Source organism: Aedes aegypti, chromosome 3, assembly GCF_002204515.2.
Source record: "Aedes aegypti strain LVP_AGWG chromosome 3, AaegL5.0 Primary Assembly, whole genome shotgun sequence".
Lineage (NCBI taxonomy): Eukaryota > Metazoa > Arthropoda > Insecta > Diptera > Culicidae > Aedes > Aedes aegypti.
In genome coordinates this window covers 14537417-14556332 of record NC_035109.1, presented here as the reverse complement: position 1 = coordinate 14556332, position 18916 = coordinate 14537417, and the positions used below count along the sequence as shown (strand labels likewise).

The 18916-nt window shown below is 34.9% G+C and overlaps 1 protein-coding gene across 2 annotated transcripts in view; it reads left to right on the top strand.

The window, feature by feature from the left end:
* LOC5570141 (ubiquitin-associated domain-containing protein 1) overlaps positions 1-18916 on the top strand; it is a 41102-nt gene that overhangs the window by 3919 nt on the left and 18267 nt on the right. The gene's annotated exons all lie outside the window — the stretch shown is intronic.

The window sequence follows — 18916 nt, the reverse complement described above, 5'->3', positions numbered from 1 at the left end:
CATTTTAAATGATGTCTGGAGTTCATAAGAGGGTTGAAATGCTTCGAATTTTTCGAAAACATTTTTTTTCAGTATTTGGAATACATTTTGTTCGTAAATTTTTCTCCGGATCAAAACAAAAATCATCAATAAAACTAACACCCTTCATTTTATCTCGAAACAATCGATATTAAAAAATGTTTAAGCATTCAACACTTCTTTTCAGCATTGTTCTTTCCTGAAAAATACGACTCTATTTATTTGTTAAAATAAAAGTTCCTTATCCAAATTTACTTTTATCAGAACAAAAAAGTCTAAAAATGACCTTATCCAATTGAGAAAAAATAAACACGCAAATCAAAATTGATGGCACCTATTGTAGCAAAACCTTTTTTCCTTAACCCCTCTACCGGCAGCTTCATTTTTTACCGCAAAATTCAAATTCAAATCGTTCTAACTTTTTTGTTTTTCATTATTTTTGCATTATTTTTTCACAAGCTCTCAAAAAACTCTTCTAGTTTTAGGATCTGTGTCGATATTGGTCATTGGTCATCTGATTTTGAAGATATTCAAAAATTCCTTGGGGGACCGACCCATAACTACAACCCCCCGTAAATTTCTCAGGCCACAGAATTCTAATCGTATTCAGATATTCACTCTTCGGAATAATACATTAATGAGAGTATGTTGTGAAAAAATGAAGCAATTTGGTGCAGTTGTTTCTAAGTAATGGCCATTTAGGTATCTGGAATCACGCTGGCCAAATAAAGATCTTAAAAACTTCAAAAAACATCTTATCGTAATTTTCAGATATCTCCAAGATTACTGAACCGATTTGTATGATTTTTTCAGAGAAGCTCCTTATTACCTGGCATTATATAGCCCACATTTTATTTTTTTGATAAATTGATCAAAAACAAAATGGCCGCCAAAGACATTTTATATGGAAAATGTCGGTCCCCCAAGGAACATCGGAATATCTTTAAAACCAGATGACCAATAATTAATATCAACACGGCTTTCTAAACTAGAAGAGTTTTTTGAGAACTTGTGAAAAAATGGTGCAAAAATATTGAAAAACAAAAAAGTTATAACGATTTGAATATTGAATTTGCGGTTAAAAATGAAGCTGCCGGTAGAGGGGTTAATGTTAAGGTGAAGATGAATCGAAGCCAAACCTCAAATTTTCAAGTGCACGGATCTGGAGAACCAAACATATGTTTAAGCTGAAAACTTAATCGATTGGTCACTCGCTGGTGGTGACCAATCGATTAAGTTTTCAGCTCAAACGGGTTTTCGGTTCTCCAGATCCGTGCTCTTGAAAATTTGAGGTTTGGCTTCGATTCTTCTTCACCTTAAATACGAAAATCATCTCAAGAGCCTAAAATTACGCTCAACTTCAATTTTGCCAAAGAAAGTAGGTATAAAAGTTTGTCAGGTATTATTATTATCTTCACTAAAGTACCATTACGTCCAAGGTGAATATTTGTTCACTTTTTGTTAAGGTTTAGTAATGAATAAATTATCAGTATTTCAGAATATTTTTTTCTTTCTATCAAAAATTCATTATTTTTTCTGTCGTCGAAAAACTTTGAAATGTCCTCCTTTTTCAAAACCAATAATGCAAAATGTCCTCCTTTCTGAAAAATTGTTCTGGTAAGCCTACATAATAGTCGCATTTTTAACTGAAGGTCGCTTTGTTTCTATTCGCTCCACTTTTTCTATTCACCCCGTTTTACGGTACGTTGTTAAACTAGTGGTTTGCATTGTGACTACTAACATTTTCATTGAAAATTTTGCCTTCTTTCCTACGTTGGCATTATAACTACTAACATATTCATCGACGATTTTCCCTTCTTTTGATCACCAGATCTTCTTTTAAGTAGCACTATTTAAATTTTTAATTTCTTGCCAAACGTCAATTATGTCAAATGACCATTATGCCAAACGGGGTAGCCCCGAAATTGACTTCAGTCACATACACTGAGGCAAAAATACATAATAATTTCTTAAGGAATAACTATGATTTGGCGCTACAACGATTATTGTTGAATTTTTTAACTTTTACTTATGTTTTTGTGAAGAGATTCGTTACTAAATTTCATAAGTCAATCAATGAAAATCGATAATAAACGCTATGATAATTGCTTAATGGGACACGGGAGACCTATTTTCCCTATCTTTCGTCTCACTCTAACAATTATCATCAAAACTTTGTGGAAGCAAATCTTGATTTTTAATGAACCGATGAAGCTGAAAATTTATCGGGTTGTGCACTACATATATAGAATTATAGTGATACATTTTCGCATCGATATATGGAGTGGTTCTTGGGATTTACTTCTTGAAATGGATAGGGTGATTATGATGACGTCCCGTGCGGCCTTAACGATCAACGCTCCGTCATCGTAATCATCGCCATCATCGAAATTTGAAAAGCAGTTTTTCTGTTCAAAACTAAAAATTATTCGATGAAAATGTGTTCACTGTGTTTCGGTAGGGGAACAGAATACAGTGAACACATTTTCCTGTAAATTTTCTGGATTTTGAACGAAAAAACTGCTTTTGAAAATTACGAAATCAATGACGGATCCTACCCCCTTAATTTTAATTATCAATTGTTAATATTGTATGCCTTTCATTTCAGGCATGTTCAAAAATTGACATGTTTTGATAACATGCAATCTAATTTCGATTAACCTGTACCCAACATCGAAAGCGGAGCAGTTCTTCTAGCATTTGCAATGAAAATTATTTCAAGTAATGGTTCCTTAATAATTCAAAGCTCTCACTTACGAAACTTATGATCCCATTTTAGAAATGGTTAAGCATTCAATGAAACCATCATTTGGCTGATTCATAAGTCATGATTTTGGGATGAGGGTACTACGCCACCCGGATTTATCGTGCCGAATTGTGATTAAAAACAAATCTGTAGGGGAAAATCAACTGATGATCATTGTCGTTTTACTACTATCACACGTCGTGTGAACAATGATTGCAAAAATTATTATTACAGTCAAACCTCCATGAGTCGATATTGAAGGGACCATCGACTCATGGAAATATCGAGTCATGGGAGAGCTATTCTTTGGAAAGGGCCTATCATAGTAACCATGATTTTATGTTTTTAGTATGGTTCCATGAGTCGATATCGAGTAATGGAACATCGACTCATGGAGGGATGACTGTAAAACAAATAAAATGCTTTTAGAGTTGGCAAAAATGGTAAATGGGTCATGTAACTTCCATGTACGTAACGTATATATGCTATATGTTAATATATTAGTTGTGATGCTAGAAAAGTGTCTGAAAATCTATTTCAGAAATCCTCCTGAAAATATTATACGTTGTTTTTTTTTTTTTTTTTTTTTTAATTTCTTTATTAGTATCATTCCAAACATTACATTCATTTCTTATATCTAGGTGTTCTGTGTTATTTGACAACACTATCATCCTAATTTGGTAAAACAAATTTAAGATTTAATTAACATTTTGTTAACAACATATTACATTTCATTTGCCGTAGCAGTTCAGTTTTTTTTTTTTTTTTTTACAGGTGAGTTGATTTCACCTGCTTATAAGAGAAAAAAAAATGTTTTTAATATACTTAACCTAACTTAACCTAAACATATAACGCATTAATCGTGGCAATAGAAGATTGTAACGATTTTTGCCTGAAATTATTAATTATTTTATTTGACATTTGTTCCAATGTTTCAACATTGGATATTCTATGTAACTCATTGGTACTATACCAGGGAGGAAGCCTCAGAATCATTTTCAAAATTTTATTTTGAATTCTCTGCAGAGCTTTCTTCCTGGTATTACAACAGCTAGTCCATATTGGTACAGCATACAACATGGCTGGCCTGAAAATTTGTTTGAATATCAAAAGCTTGTTCTTAAGACAAAGTTTTGATTTTCTATTAATAAGGGGATAGAGACATTTTACATATTTATTACATTTGGCTTGAATGCCCTCAATGTGATTTTTGAAAGTTAAATTCTTATCTAGCATGAGCCCTAGATACTTAACTTCATCTGACCAATTTATTGGAACCCCTCTCATCGTGACAACATGTCTACTTGAAGGTTTCAAATAAAGAGCTTTTGGTTTATGTGGGAATATTATTAGTTGAGTTTTGGAAGCATTATGAGAAATCTTCCATTTTTGCAAGTATGAAGAAAAAATATCCAAACTTTTTTGCAATCGACTACAGATGACACGCAGGCTTCGTCCTTTGGCGGAGAGGCCTGTGTCATCCGCAAATAAAAATTTTTGACATCCCTGAGGTAGCTCAGGTAAGTCAGATGTGAAAATATTGTATAATATTGGTCCCAAAATGCTGCCTTAAGGAACACCAGCTCTTACAGGGAGTCTTTCAGATCTGGAGTTCTGATAATTAACCTGAAGTGTACGATTTGACAGATAACTTTGAATTATTCTAACAATGTATGTTGGAAAATTAAAGTTTTTTAATTTTACAATCAAACCTTCATGCCAAACACTGTCGAATGCTTTTTCTATGTCTAGAAGAGCAAGACCAGTAGAATAGCCTTCAGATTTGTTGGAACGGATCAAATTTGTTACACGTAAAAGTTGATGAGTGGTCGAATGTCCATGGCGGAATCCGAACTGTTCATTGGCAAAAATTGAATTTTCGTTGATGTGGGCCATCATTCTGTTCAAAATAACCTTTTCAAAAAGTTTACTGATGGAGGAAAGCAAACTGATTGGACGATAGCTAGAAGCTTCTGCAGGATTTTTGTCTGGTTTTAAAATTGGAACAACCTTAGCATTTTTCCATTTGTCAGGAAAATATGCTAATTGAAAACATTTGTTAAATATATCAACTAAAAATGATAAGCCACTTTCTGGAAGTTTCTTGATGAGGATGTAGAAAATTCCATCATCGCCAGGAGCTTTCATGTTTTTGAATTTTTTAATAATAGTTCTCACTTCTTCCAAATCAGTCTCCCAGACATTTTCGAAAACGTTCTCTTGATTGAGAATATTTTCGAACTCCTGAGTAACTTCATTTTCAATTGGACTAGTAAGTCCTACATTAAAATTGTGCGCACTATCAAACTGCATAGCAAGTTTTTGAGCTTTTTCGCAATTAGTTAGTAATAATTTGTTTTCCTCTTTCAATGCCGGTATTGGCTTCTGAGGTTTTTTCAAGATTTTCGATAATTTCCAAAAGGGCTTAGAGCCAGGGTCCAATTGAGAAATTTTATTTTCAAAATTTTTGTTTCTTAATTGAGCAAAACGTTTCTTGATTTCTTTCTGCAAATCCTGCCATATAATTTTCATAGCAGGATCGCGAGTGCGTTGAAATTGCCTTCTCCTCACGTTTTTAAGACGGATCAAGAGTTTAAGATCATCGTCTATAATCACGGATTCAAATTTTACTTCACATTTTGGAATTGCAATGCTCCGGGCTTCAACAATAGAATTTGTTAAAGTTTCAAGAGCATTGTCAATATCAAGTTTGGTTTCTAAAGAAATGTTAACATCAAGATTGGAGTCAACATACGTTTTATATATATTCCAGTCGGCTCGTAAATAATTGAAAGTGGAGCTGATAGGATTGAGAATCGCTTCATGGGATATTTGAAATGTAACAGGGACATGATCAGAATCAAAATCAGCATGAGTAATCAGTTGGCTACAAAGATGACTAGAGTCGGTTAAGACCAAATCAATCGTAGATGGATTTCTAGAAGAGGAAAAACATGTGGGGCTATCAGGGTATTGAATTGAGAAATATCCTGAAGAGCACTCATCAAATAAAATTCTGCCGTTGGAATTACTTTGAGAATTATTCCATGACCGATGTTTGGCATTAAAGTCACCAATGACAAAAAATTTTGACTTATTGCGAGTCAATTTACGCAAGTCAGTTTGGAGCAAATTAACTTGCTGCCCAGAGCATTGAAAAGGCAAATAGGCAGCTATGAAAGTATATTTACCAAACTGTGTTTCAACAGAAACACCTAAAGTTTCAAAAACTTTAGTTTCAAATGATGAAAACAGTTGATGTTTTATACGCCTATGAATGATGATTGCAACTCCCCCACATGCCCCATCAAGTCGATCATTACGATAAACAAAAAAGTTAGGATCTCTTTTGAGTTTAGATCCAGGTTTTAAATACGTTTCGGTAATAACTGCTATATGCACGTTATTAACCGTAAGAAAATTAAACAGCTCGTCCTCTTTACCATTCAGAGAACGAGCATTCCAATTTAAAATATTTAAATTATTATTTGGATCCATTAGAAAAACGTAATCCAATAACAATTTGATTTGTAAATTTTACACCTACTTGGACTGCTTCAGTCATAGTGGTGGCTTTGAACATTGCATCAATCATTAGATTCAATTGTTCAGTTAGAAAATTAAAATCAGAGGCAGACATGTCATGTGATTTCCCATTGGAATTTCCGGTAGACGAAGAAGCGGAGTTACCTGTGGCGGTAGGGTTTTTTCCATTTGATTTGAAACAAGTAGAATGGGTACCCACGGATCGAACAGGGGAGGAGTTCGAATTTCCTGCTACGATATCGGCAAAGGATTTACCGTGGGTAGATACATTCGAAATAGAAAGATTCGAACGGCTACCCGACGGAATAAAATTATTTTGTGAATGAGCATGATTATGATCTTCCTGATGGGTATGATTCATGATCAAGCGATCGTTAACTGAAAAATGAGCATTGTTCGATACTCTACCAGGCAAATTCCGGAAACGACCGTTATCGTAACGGATATTATCTTTCATCTGCCTGGCACGAGCCTCAATGACCTTTTTGCGTGAAGGACAATTCCAAAAATTGGACTTATGGTTAGCCCCGCAATTACAACATATGAATTTTGTGGTATCTTCCTTCACTGGACAGACGTCTTTGGCGTGAGAAGAGCCTCCGCAAATCATGCATTTAGCATCCATGCGACAATTTTTTGTACCATGACCCCACTTTTGGCACCGACGGCACTGAGTGGGGTTCTGGTAATTTCCTCCAGGTTTCTGGAAATGTTCCCATGTCACACGGACATCAAACAAAAGTTTTGCTTTTTCTAAAGCTTTAATATTATTTAGTTCTTTTTTGTTAAAGTGAACTAAATAAAATTCTTGAGAAAGCCCTTTCCGAACAATGCCAGATTGGGTTCTCTTTTTCATAATGATTACTTGGACTGGGGAAAATCCAAGTAAATCATTTATTCCATTTTTGATCTCTTCAGGTGATTTATAGTCACTTGAGAGACCTTTCAAGACAACTTTGAACAAACGTTCAGTTTTGTCGTCATAAGTAAAAAATTTGTGCTTCTTCTCTTCAAGATGTTTGAGAAGAAGCTCACGATCTTTAAGAGTTTCCGGCAAAACGCGACAGTCTCCTTTCTTTGCGATTTGGAAGGAAACCTTGATTCCCCTAATGGAGTTCAAGATCTCCTGCCTAAATCCCCCAAATTCGGAACAACTGACCACGATAGGCGGCACTCTTTGCTTCCTCACTTGAATCAAAGAGCCTGGGCTAGAGGCTGCTTCGATTTGGTGTTCGGAAAATTTGTCTAGAGCATCGAACTGATTGCTCATTTCGATACAATTATTCATTTCACCCTTGGAAGAAAGTTCGCATTCCGGAGAAACGTCCTTTCTTCCATTCTTGCCACGTGTAGTGACAGTTTTAAAACCCACTTTTTTGGAAGGAAGTAGTGAATTCAGAGATTCACCCTTCCTTTTGTTAGTTGTTGATACCATGTTTAATTAATAAACGAAAGAAGACCTGACCTTCGAAAGGTTTTTTCCCAAGACGGTGTCCAAGTAGGATTACCACCGCTAGCTTTCGCCAACGGGTCCAACAAAAATCGAAGGCACGGGTCCAAACAAGGATCGTAAAGGGATCAATAGTAGAAAAAAAAAAAATAGTACTGAAAAGTACTGTTTTAGTAGCACTGAAAAGTACCGTTTTTAATTTTAGCACTGAAAAGTACTGTTTTTGTAGCACTGAAAAGTACTGTTTTATTGCTTTAGGTAGTTTTTAAGAAAACTTCCAAGAGCAGAGAGAATTCGTGTACGCACAGCACGAAGGTACGATGCGCACTGTTATTATACGTTGTTATTTCTCTGATCGCTCTATGATTCTTCCAAAAACCTCCTTGGGACTTCCTATTGGATTATCCTGAAACCCCTCTTGGGTTGTTACTGAAATCTTTTCAGTAATGAATGGGGCATGAGCGGTGAATGGCGTCCTTACGGTATCTGGGTTTGTTCTTGGTTCGGGGATTCTTACAAAATTCCTCTTGATTTTTTCTGGAAATTCATCCGAAATTATTATTTTAATCCTTCTGATATTTTCCACGAAATCCTTCAGTAGTTCTTCCGTGAATCTCCTTGAATCTTCTATCCTTCTGAGATTATTTCAGAAACATGTCTTAGATTATTCCGATTTATCTGGAATAGTCTCGGAAAGAGGCCTGAGACTAAAATAAAAAATCCTGTTCTCTCACCTCACTTTCTTCCGTGCAAATTCTTGGGATTTTCGGGAATTCCTCTGGGATTCCTTTGTAAATCCCAATGGAATTCTTCCAGAAATCCCTGTGAAATACTTTCGAAAATCCTGCAAGGAAACTTCCAGATGTCTCTAGGGGATATATTTTTGAAATCTTTTATTTTTAAGGAAATCCTACCGCAATTTTTCAGGAAATTTCTCTGAAATTCATCCGAGAATTCCTCTGAAATTGTTTGCAAATTCTTCGGAAATTTCTTTTGAAATTATTCCGTGAATCTTTCTGGAGTTTTTCTGTACATCGGAATTATCCTGCAAAATAATCATGAAATCTTATGGATGTCTGTGAATTTCGTTTAAATCTTTCAGGGATTCTTGCGAAATGACTTCTGGGAATCTTTTGGGTATCACTGTAAAAAAAAAATCAAAATCCATTTGGAATTCTCATGGGATTGTTTCAGGTATTTACGAAAATCCTTAAACAATTCCTTTACAAATCTGCCTGATAATATTTTAGTGAGTCTTAGTCACAACTCTTACGGCATCCCAGCCGAGCTTCTAGTTGATTATTTGTGCTTCTTTCACACTATTTTTAAATCGTATTCAACAAACTTTGATTGATTCGCCACTATAAGTGTCGGCATAAAAGTGTTCTGTGATGGTCCAGCCAATCGAGTTTTTTTTCTTTTCATATGATAAAATATGATAACACATGCTTTCGTCCTTACAACGTTTGTTTGTTTAGCTATTTGTTTGATAAACTTTGAATGGTTCGTCACTTTAAAGCTAAGTTTGATGTTTCGCTCAAGAAAAGTAAAGAAATTCTTTGACTGAATGGGTTAAGAAATTTCCCTTTGAAATGACATTTTATCTCAACTGCGCACTGCGATCAAAAAAATGTGATTTTCTGAACCATTTTTGGGAAGAAATTTCCACGCATCGAGATCGGCGATTCCTTTTCTTGTCAGTAGCTAACCTGCCTTAAGTGTCGCAATTATTTTCTTCTACATGGTGATTTTTCATATCAATTGGAAATATTATATTCAAAGGCATGTTTATATCTCACAAATAATTGTTTATCATGGTCTAATCGTTTATCAAAGTGAATCCCAACGAACCTCCCCATTAACAAACATCCCTCCCAGTGGCCTTTGTGGAGATGCGAAGGTAAACACGGTCTCCAATTAGCAAAGGTTGAACACTAACATTCCTTCCCCCAATCGCACCTGACTGCAAGGACGTGGCCGGCGCTGTTATTGACCCTATATAAATAGAGGCACTGAATTATGCACACCGAAGAAGATTATGGTAAATCCTAGCCGAACTTCTAGTTGATTCTTTGTGCATTGATATGTGTTGTCAGTCTAAGCTAAGCTAAATGAACACATCATACTCGTTCTAGCACTAAACCGAATAACGCCTTTCCTTTTTTTTACTAGCGCTTTCCTATTCGTTAAACCTAATGTCGGAAGCAGTGCGCTGTATAGACGCTATTCGGTTTAGTGCTAGAACCAGACCCGGATTTGGGGGGGTGCCGAGGGGGCAAATGCCCCGGGCCCCCCGAGGAAGAAAAATTAAAAACAAAAACATTTTGAAATACCTTTCAATATTTTCTTCTTAGACATTTGAACATAACTAAAACGTTTCAGCCAACTTTCCAATTGTTTTTCTTCGCCAAATATCTGAATCTCACAGTATGATTTTGATCAATAAATATACACACTCAATCTGTTCGGTGAAAATAACTGGGTTTTTGAACTACTGAAAAAGTCAGTAAACTAAGAAAAAATGTCAGAAATCGAAAAACAGAATTTTTTCACTAAAATTTTGCAGAAGGCCTTTTTTTTATAACATATAAAGGAACTTACGTATTGTCGGCAACCTAAGCAGCTGAACTTTTAGGAAGGCACTTTACGCAACAATAGAGCACAAAAAATAGCAGGAGACACCTGAACTACACTTGAGCACTCTTCGTTTATTGATTATTATACATAAAACACTATTTTGTTCTCTTATACTTCTATTTTTCCTCACCAAAGTCACGAGGCACTTGTTCTTTTATCGGCAATGCAATTTCTATTGTCGGCAACAAAAATGTTCACTTCGGCAATCCAAAACTGCGCAAAAAATAGTATATGTATTGGTAACATTTCGTATTTATTGACAATTTCTGAAATTAAACGTCACTCATTATGTTCTACTCGTTGAAAGGGCCAATGCAGAAAAATACAGACTACACTGAGAAAAGAATTGCAGTTATAAATAGAATAGCGGGGAGTCAAATTGAATACACAACGCCACTAAATTTATGCAGACTAAGGCGCCGTCATGCAAAGACTGTTGCGGAGGGGGAATGGTCGAAAATTGTACATTTTAACGTTATGTCATAAATGGATGCTGCCTAATTTCGTTTTCATTTATTTTATTGAATATTTTTTTTGTATTCAATCTCACTATGGCAGCATTTCGGCTGTATAAATTTCCATGTCATGGTTATAAACTTGCAGCAGGTGCGAATCCAACCTCGAAGTTGCAGCGTGACGTCATGGTTAATTGATTCATAATATTGTGCTCTGCAAGAAAAATCCCCGAAACGCGATTATCGGATCTGAAATTCAAGTTTCAGAGTTGCGTTTGAATGGGTTACATGCATGCTCCTATTCGCTACTCGCACATGCGCTACTGTCTATTAGGGTGCGGCTAATTTTTCAAAAGTTTTCAAAACCAAAGATTCGTGTACTCTTATGAATTCGAATCATATTAGTAAAGGAACCTCAAAGTTTGAGCCAAAAATATTAAGATTTAGAGGTGAATTTTCAAGTTATGAAAAATGGCCTTCAATGAAGTCGTCATAACTTCGGTAATTTCAGCACCATTACTTTAAAATTATTTTTTTGAAAACTTTGTAGTACATCAAATTTGTTTAAAATTAAAACTAGTTTCAATAAAAAGTAGTTCACTCCAAAATTTTTCTCATTTTACTAAAAAAATATCTTTGTTTGACCATAACTTTATGAATACTCAACCGATTCCAAATCTTTTTGCATGGTTTTGAAGCTTATTTAATTGTGTTTAAACTTTTCATACGCCAAATTTCACTGTTTTGATCAAGTTATTCAACAAAAACCGCACAAAAACATGATTTTTAACGAAAAACACCAGTTTTTTTTTAATTTTCGTCAGTGAAACAATATTTTTAAAGCTGAAACTGGTTTTCCTCATTTTTTAAACCTTGAAAAGGACTTGGCAACAATTTTTAAATAAATATGAAATAATAATATATTTGCACATGTTAAAAATTATATGCACTATTCAAAACCAAATGCTTTATAAACATAAGTTTTATATGAAAAATGTAATATTAGGCAAAAAACCTAAATAATCCAAAGAATTTCGATTTTTTCTTTAAAAAATCATGTTTTTGGGTAGTTTTTGTAACAAAACTAAGCCAAAGCCATTTTTTAGAAAAATATGTTGTATGAACAGTTTGTAAGCTTAAAAAACATGTACAAATATTTAAAATCGGTTGAGTATCTATGAAGTTATGGTCAAACAAGTATGATTTTTTTTCAGTAAAATGAAGAAAAATTTGTAGGAAACTACTTTTAACAAAGACTTGTTTCGATTTAGGACAAATTTGATGTTGTACAAAGTTTTCATAAATTTAATTTAATATAATTTAGCATCATAATATTCAAAATTAAATTTTCAAAATTGGTTAGAAATAACCGAAGTTATGGTTACTTCACTGAAGGCCTTTTTGTAACTTGAAAATTCACCTTCAAGACGCTTGCGCTACCCCTTAATCTCAATATTTTCGGCTCAAACTTTGAGGGTTCTCTTCTAATGTTATTTAAATTCATAACAGCACACGAATTTTTGGTTTTGAGAACTTTTGAAAAATAAGCCGCACCCTAGTGTTTATGCTAAAAATCGCTAAAAGATAACGCGAAAAATATTTGTATGGCGAAAAGCATATAACGAATTGTTTCTCAAAATTGGTAACTATTTTCGAAAAAATACTTGGTACTGGTTGTACGGGATGATAATGACTATCACACCTACCAAATATTTTTTCGATTAATGCTTTTATTTACGAAAAATTTGTAGTTAGATTCCTTTCCCCATACAAAATGCAACGAAAAAACTTCTGCTTATCAACTGTGGACAAAAGCAAAGCAGGTTATCTATTGCGCGTTAGGGTGCGGCCAGGGTAGACGCGAATTGCGAAGCTACGCGAAAATTGCACGGGAAGGAATAATAATTGTTTAATAATGAAATGTCAAACTCCAAAGGATTTTCGCGTCTACCCTGGCCGAAATCTAATATTGCGGTGTTCATTTTAAATCCACATCCAGCGGCGGCGTTAACGCGCAGAACAAACACGACGTCAAAATTCAAGTAGGCTTGGATTTTTTCGTTCTTCAAGGACGCAAATGTTTCAAATTTGGTAAATCTGAAACATTTGATGATTTTCATTATCCCTGCGACGGTATATCGATATTTTCATATAACCCAGACAACCAAAATGTACGTATAAAGAAATCACCTGGAGGCCTTGTATGTGCAAAATTTCACTTATGAGATGTCGCGAAAAGGCCTTCTACGTACAAAAGTGGAGGCGATATACGTGCATATATTATGTGATGAATACTAACATACAATGCGAGTGTAGAAATATTCTACCGAACTAACCTGTGATCTTATGCGACTCAACTTATGATAACAAATGTTGATTTGACAGCTGCTACGAATTGATTCGACTTACTTTGTACAAGTGTGCGGAACGAAACAAAATGTACAAATGAACTCAGAGAAACATCGTTTTATGTGAGGAAACTTATCAAACTGACGATTTCATCCAGGGTGTTTTGCGGGTTCGATGTAAATAGTATGAATACACGAGTTATAACGTGAACTTTTATGCGGTTTCTGGTTGTCTGGGAATCGCATTACGTGGATTTATCTTGCAGAGCACAATATTGTCTACGCGTTACTGCTGCCGCTGGATGTGGATTTAAAATGAGTGCCGCAATATTGTCGGCGTGGTGAAAAGTTAGAAATGGTTCCTCGCCGAAAATGGATTTTTCTCAGATTTTATGCGAGATACCTAACTTCGGAAGTGATGCCTTCGATACGTTCGAATGCGCCCTACTTCCAAAGTAGGGTATCTTGCATAGATTCTGAGAAAGATCCAACTTCGGCGAAATGCATTTTCTAACAACTTACAATATTATCCATTTTACCCGCTTCTGATTCACACCCTCCGTCGCCATTCAAACAACACTCATGGCTTATGTCGTTCAAGGGTGGAGGGCGCCTGTCAAATGGGAGTAAAATTGAAAAACCACCAACCTAAGTCCAGAACCAGTTTTAAGGCTTAACGCAGAAAAGGGAAAATCATTATTCGCAAAATTGCAGTAAATCCATGCGCTTGTAAAATATTGTTAGCAAGCAGTTATTTTCTACGAGCTACTACAGAGCGCTGTTGGTAATTTAATCAGCAAAATTCCTAAAATAGATGTTTTCGAGAAAATTTATTTCGCTTTTACTATTGTTTTGTCGTAATATTGTATGGATGTTTACATTTTAGAACCAGTAACACGTTGGGATAGCAATAAAGAGCCGCCATGACAGTACCTCCCTTGATGTCGCTAGTTTTTAATAAATCATCGAAAAAAGCTTGAAAAAGCCCTTTTTAAATTATCACTTTTGGGGTTTCATAGATAATCTCGCTTATTGAATAGCTCTAGAAAAATTGAGAGGAACACGATTCTCTCGATTTGTTCTTATTGCAAATCAATTCTACACGCAGCGAGCAGGACTATCGAAATTCATACATTTTTCCTTAAGAAAGATTGAACGATTATTGCAATACGAACGCTTTATGTATCGTTTTAGCATCACCCCACATCAAGACGTCGATAGACGAGGAGTGTGCGCACGAGCCTATCGATTGCAAGGTCCTTGCTTCGATTCCAGGTTGCCGCGAAAACTGTTTTTGTTTTCAAATTTCGGTTTCATAACGTAAATTTATGAATTTCAATCCGATTTCTTGTGGCGAATTTTCATAAGGGGTTCCTATGTTTATCGATAGTTCATTTTCCTGGGTGTAGTTTGTTTGACCCAATGTCACCTTCTCGAAGGGGTGAGTTTGGGCAAATTTTCAAATGATTCCTATTTAAAGGAAATTAATCAAATTTCAATGGATCATTAAAATAACCAAAACGGCCGTTATAGAAAGCATAGATAGCGCCACCGTAGCCTTGTGTGTTTGACAGAACAGCAATGCTCATATATGACCGAACATATCAAGTCAAATTGCGGAAGTTATATAAAAAAATGAAGACTTACGCATTTTTGGCCAAATTTCACCCCCAACGACGGTACTTGCACAGTTGTTTTCATTTTTTTAAATGCGAAAGGTCAAGAATTGCACCGTGAATTGAACTATTCGCTGACAAGCTGAATGGCTCCATATGGTTTTGGTCTGTGAAGGTTGCTCTTGAACGCTCTATCACCAAATTATTACCGTAATGTTAATGTGTATTATTAAAAAAAATTCCGATTGTGATGTCCCACGATTTTTTTTTTGTTTTATGAATAGCTTTCTCCGAATATGGTTCGATCAGCTAATTCGGATCAGTAATTTTTAAGGTTCATTTTATTCTCAGTGCATGAGAAAATCAGAATAGACCCTTTTCAAATCTACTCACTTTTGACTTGACACAATTACATCATCCACTGATTGCCTGTAGAACAACAGGAGTGTTGCCAAAATAGTTAACCTATCAAAAGACGTATATTATATTTGTTCTCAGTATGTTGAAGTTTATGCGCTACAATCTTCAAATAATGAAGGTATTGAAAGGCTCCATTATTACTCATGCATGCTTTGTTGCCTAATTCCCATGAATTAATTGGTTGTGTTCGATCTTTTCTGTGAATTAAAATCGTGAATAATAAATACACCGCAATTGAATATGGTTTTCTGGCAACCTGGTGCAGTAATAAAAAGTGATTGCCGAGGAAAGCAAAGTTCATTAATTTTAACTTGTGATTTGAAGCATAAAAATTAAGTATTTTGGAGTGCTATATAGACCAATCAAAAGTTTAATTGTGCATAAGTGATCGGTGCGTAGATTTTGTGAAAAAATTGGCATTGGAGCGGAGAATTGGACCTTTCGAAGTGGTGAGTTTTTCTTAAGCTGTTCTTGTGTTGTTCTATTCGGCAGCTCACGAATGATGATCATTTCATAAGACTTTATTTCATTCAATAATAAAACCCATGTTATATAATGTTTTTTGTGAAGGATGTGATTTATATGGAAGATTATAGTTCAAGGAACATGTTGAGTACATTAAAGGTAACCATTGTACCGTAGATAAATTCTAACAAAGACGATAAGTTAGTGTTGCCGAAAATACCCTCAGGGTGCCGAAGCCATCATTTACCCTATTGATAAAAAATAAAACATGGTGAAATTTGCTTTTCAATTACGCGTGGCGACAGTTTTCATTTTACTGACTTTTTCAGTAGTTCCAAAACCCAGTAAAATTTTACCGATCCCAGTAATTTAATCTAAGTGTGTATTAAAAAAAATGAATGTTGAGCCAAAATCTTCAAAATTCTTCTCTTATTAGTTTAAAAAAATATATTGGAATTTCAAACGCGTTCAACGGTTTTGCATGATCCTAAAAAAGTACGGCTAAACCTGTAAATCACTGCACAATTCAAAGATTTTTTTGAGCTCTTATCAGAACTTTAAACTTTAAACATATTTGCAATTCTATCAGAAACTTGAAGTGTAAGAGAAATTCTTTTTTAAATATATATTCTTTAATATCTATTCTATTTTGTATGCCATACTTGATAAAGTTTTCTTTGAATCCAGTATAAGCTTAGCTTTGCTTCAGTAATTCATGGAATATACATACGATGTTTATACAAAATGTTAAAGTTTAGGGAACTCTATAACAGATTTCAACGAATCGACTAACCTGAAATTTGAATTACATCTAATAAACAACTTGAAATTTGATTCATGGGAAATTGATCAAATTCTGTTCAAGATTAAAATGAATACTATTTTGAAAAAAAATGCCAGAAAATTTAAATTGGAGTGTTTTTGATTTGATATTTAGAAGTAGGCATGCTTTTGCCACATTTTTCACTTAGATGAAATGCAAAACTTGGTAGAAGATTATACTTATCGTAAATTGATTGTTTCCAAAATATCTGAGTATCAAAATATGGTTTTTTACGGCATAATGTTTAAAAACTTAGAAACTTAGACGCTTTTGTATGGAATTTGATGATTTATTCACAGTTCTAATCTGAAGTTATTTCCAACATACAGTTCAAATTTCAGGTCAATCGGTTTGCTACAAGCAGAGGTTTCCAAACTTGATCATTTTGTAAGAAAATCAGCCTAAAGTACACAATTTATTAATGCCAGTACTGTAAATACTTTTTCTCCAAAAGGAGACAAACTTTTTTTTTACTATTTCGTTTATTTGAGGCTCAATCGCTTTTAACGCTTTACGGAACCGAAATTAATTTTTAGTGTATACAATTCATTGACTTTTGCAGTATAACATTAATATGGGATGGAGCCACGGTACTCGTGGCAACTCGAGGTTAATGGTCACAATTTTTGAAGGAAGAACATGGTAGGGATTGGGATCAAGGTCCTCTGCTGCTCATCCGGGAGGTACATATATCGTGGTAGCCCGATTTTCTGATGGCGTTGGTAACGGAGACAAATTGGAAATTTGTAGTAAATGGAATCAAAAAGAGCTTTGGACTATAACGGCTTTGTAGATTTTTAGCAAAACGTGCTGAATTTTGTATAAAAGGGCCTTCTTTATGAGATCTGACCCGGGCCCCCCGAAGGCCAAATCCGGCACTGGCTAGAACGACTATAAAACTAGGCTAAGTAAGGCTCCTAATGTACATGATATTTCTTTAAACGCAAAACTGTTATGCAAGCCATTTTTTGGAACTGTCAATAAACCATAAACGTCGATCATTCCATAAACGCGATCATTTTTTTATTTTCGCTCGTTTGTTACGCAAAATTTGGCTATTTATAATGTCTCTCTAGTGAATACGAGTAACTGACACTGAAGAAGACTGCAAGTGGTAGTCGAAATACGCGTATCTGTCAAAGATAAGCATTTAGGGGCGGAATTAAAAGGTACAAGGTACTCCATCTACTTTTAAGTTTCTCTGTTTATAATGTATTCTTGAATCTTGAGACATTGTTTTCATTACTCTGACATTAGCTTTCTGTAAAAATATTGGCCAAAAGTCACCCTTATGGGCCAAGGTCACCAATGCCTAATTGAATACCTATGAATAAATGAAAACCCGAATTTGATACTATACCATTTAATAGGGTCCTAAAGGCCTGTCCCAAGTTTAGAGCCAAACGCTTACATTCAGGCCAAAAACACATGTTTACTCAATTTTTTAATGTTTTTCTTTGAGGTCTATAAATTTTTTTTTTAGATTTTGTCACACTCTTTGGCTTAAACTCCAATTTTGGGTGTATTTTGCTTTCCGTGTCCCTTCCGAAATGTCATTTAGGAACAACCCCAGTGTTAAACTAAAAGCCCTGTGGTGTTTTTGTCGATTAAGCGAACGTCAAACATGAACAAAAGTGTCAAGGTTCATTTATGGACCCAATTTTTAAATTTAAGTTTAAATATGATGAACGGCTACGGAGCGGGAAAAATTGCTAAAATAGTTGCAGTAACATGGTCTTTCGTGTCATTGAATAAAAACAAGATTTCATTAAACATTTTAGGACCCAATTCCACTAGAGTTTGTATCCTTTGACAGATGCGTATTTCAGCCTCAACTGTAAGGCCGTCTTCAGTGTCGTGTACTAGACTCGACTTCTAGAGTCCACTACACGACACTGAAGACGTCCTTACAGTTGAGAGGTCGAAATAAGCGTATCTGTCAAAGGAAACAAACTCTAGTGGAATTAAATGGTAGACCCGCATAAACAAAAACTATATCAGTACAGTTTCCCGAAAGGTCCACAACCATTTGCAACAATATCTGAATGATTTTGGTTACAATGAAAAATAACAGTATATCCACCATACCCGAAACGTTTTTAACAATTCGACGAACCGTAAATAGGAAAATCACAATGTGGGGAATAGGCGGTTAAGTTATGTAACCATTTGAAAACGTCGATTTTCTCGAACAAAATTTCTCATCAACAGTTTTCCAAAAGGTAGATATACTGTCCATTTTTCGACAAAAGCAATGTAAGCCAAACAGTGTTGATACATTTGAACCATATGTTTCCAAGGGAAATAAATAACGTATGCATAATAATTGGATTACGGTTCTTTATTGTATTTTTACTGTTATGTAATATAATGTCTGGAGCAAGCACTAGGA